This window comes from Pteropus alecto, unplaced genomic scaffold, assembly GCF_000325575.1.
Source record: "Pteropus alecto unplaced genomic scaffold, ASM32557v1 scaffold92, whole genome shotgun sequence".
In the NCBI taxonomy this organism is placed as follows: domain Eukaryota; kingdom Metazoa; phylum Chordata; class Mammalia; order Chiroptera; family Pteropodidae; genus Pteropus; species Pteropus alecto.
Window position 1 is genome coordinate 7,168,090 of NW_006432447.1, and position 2,637 is coordinate 7,170,726.

Here is a 2,637-nt window from a genome sequence, read left to right on the forward strand (position 1 = left end):
CTGGAGGAAAAAAAACATTAAAAATATGTTTGAAAACATTGGATAACAAAAGTGCAGGACTGTGACCCCTGAAAAAGGGGAAATAAGGTGAGCCCTATAATCACCCCAGCTTTTTTTCTGTACAGCATTTCCAGATGGCAGGGCAGAGAAGAGAAAACTAAATAGTTTGTCGGTCTTTTCCCAGTTTAGGAGACAAAGATCATGGTTACATAATGCCGAGGCAATTAGAATTTGCAGCACAGAAAATCAAAGAGCAGGGAGTACAAAAAGAGAGAGAGGAGAGAGATCGAGATTCAGAATCTGTATACGCTTGAGATTCTGGCTAAGTACCAATTTGAGCGCTGTGGTGGCCGGGCAGGGACAACTGCTAGAAGAAGAAATTTTAATTGTGAACTTAGGCCAAACATTTCCCAGGGCTCAAATGAAGTCAGGAATCATTTGAGTTCCCGCCATTCATAGCGGAGAAACATCTCACTGAATAAACGTGCATTTACTAAAAATTCCAGAAGTAGGCTAAGCTAGCCCTAGAATAAAGGGTATCCTAAACACAGCCTAAAACTAATCTTAAAAAGATTATGCTGATCTGAAGATAATAATGACTGCCTACAAGAACAAAGTTGAACACCCTTTAAACAAAAAATGACAAAAATCCAAGACTCGACAAGGTAAAATTCACAATGTCCAGCAACCAATAAAATTACTAAACAAGTGAAGAATAGAACAGAAAATAACTTTAAAATAGCTATTTTCAATGTTACGAGTATGCTCAGAGATTTGAAGGAAAACACGAATATATCGAGGAAACAAATGTAAGATATAAAAAGAGCCCAAAAGAATTGCTAGAGATGAAAAACAGAATATCCAAAATGAAAATTCTACTGAATAGAAGTTTCAGCAGGTTAGTACTCCAGAAATAAAAAAGATGATCTGGAAGACATTATTAAAACTACCCAAAATGAAGCACAAAGAGAATAAAAGACAAAAACAAATTAACAGAGCCATGATGACTTGTCATATAACAGGAAGTGACACATGTGTTTATATGTGTATATGTTGTATGTGTAACTGTAGTCCTAGGAATAAAAGGGGGGAAGGCATCAGAAAAATATGTGAAGAAATATTTGGCCAGAATTTTCCCAAATGTAATGAAAATTATGATCTTGCAATTCTAAAAGAACCAGAGGAAAGAAACAAAGACAAACATCGCAGACTTTTTGTCAGAAACCACAAGTTTCTGACAATAGAATATCATTACAGTACTAAAAGGAAAATAACCTGCTAACCTAGAAATCTATACCCAATGAAAATAACTGTCAGAACTGGAGGCAAAAACAAACTTTATCAGGCAAACAAATATTGAGAGAACTTGGTAATAGCAAACTTACAATATGATAAATGTTAAAGGAAGTGCCAGACCCAGGTGGTTACACTGGTGAATTCTAGCAACACTTAAGAAAGAAATAATACCAGTGTTGCACAGACTAGTTATAGAGGAGGAAGGAAAACTAACTCATTTTCTAAGGCGAGCATTAACCTGATACCAAGTCCAAACAAAGGCATTACAAGAAAACCACAGCCAAATAGTCCCCGTGAACATTTAAAAAGATCCTTTACAAAATATTAATAAATCAAAATCCAGCAAGAAAATTAAATACACATGTATATAAGTTTATCCCTTTTCCCAGGACTGCAAAGTTGATTTAATGTACAAAAATCGATCAGTATAATTCACCATACTACAGAATAAAAGAGAAAAATTCATATGATTATCTTAATAAAACAGAAAGAGTACTTGCCAATTCAAAACTCCAAGCCAACTAGTAATAGAAGGGTGTGTCCTCAGGGAGGGCTCTGCACATGATAAAGAACATCTATAAAAGCCTACAGCTAATATCATACTTAATGGTGAGAGCCTGAATGCTTTTCCCTTCAGGTCAGAAACAAGGCAAAGATGTACACTTTCACGACTTCTGTTTTAACATTGTATGAGAGATCTTAGCTATGTATGAAAGTGAAATAGAAGGCATACAGACTGGAAAATAAGATATAAAATTGTCTTTATTCACAGGTAACATGTTTGTCTATACAGAAAAATGTTAAGGAATCTACAAAAAAGCTACTAGAACTGAAAGGGAGTTTAGAAAGGTCATAGGATTCAAGGTCCATATAGTAAAACCAATTGAATCTCTAATATTAAAAAGAAAAACTAGTCTACGGCCATACCACCCTGAACAAGCCTAATCTCGTCTGATCTCGGAAGCTAAGCGGGGTTGGGCCTGGTTAGTATTTGGATGGGAGACCACCTAGGAAGACTGGGTGCCGTAGGAGTAAAAAATAAAAAATAAGGGATTGTAAACTGACAAGGTCCTTGCAATCTATGAGATTAACCAAGAGTTGCCTCATCTTAAAAAAAAAGAAAAGAAAAGAAAAAAGAAAAACTGTAAAATGAAATTTAAAAAACTATCAAAAATATGAAATAACTGGGGATAAGTTTAACAAATTATTAACAAAACCTATACAATAAAAACTACAAAACATTCCCAAGATAAATAAAAGAAGACCTAAATAAATAGATATAGAATGTTCATGGATTAGAAAACTCAATTTTGTTAAGATGCCATTTCTCCTCAAAATGAT

The 2,637-nt window shown here is 34.5% G+C and overlaps 1 pseudogene; it reads left to right on the top strand.

The window, feature by feature from the left end:
* The first annotated feature begins 2,209 nt into the window (after positions 1-2,209).
* Positions 2,210-2,328, top strand: LOC112476069 (annotated as a pseudogene).
* The last annotated feature ends 309 nt before the right edge of the window (positions 2,329-2,637 follow it).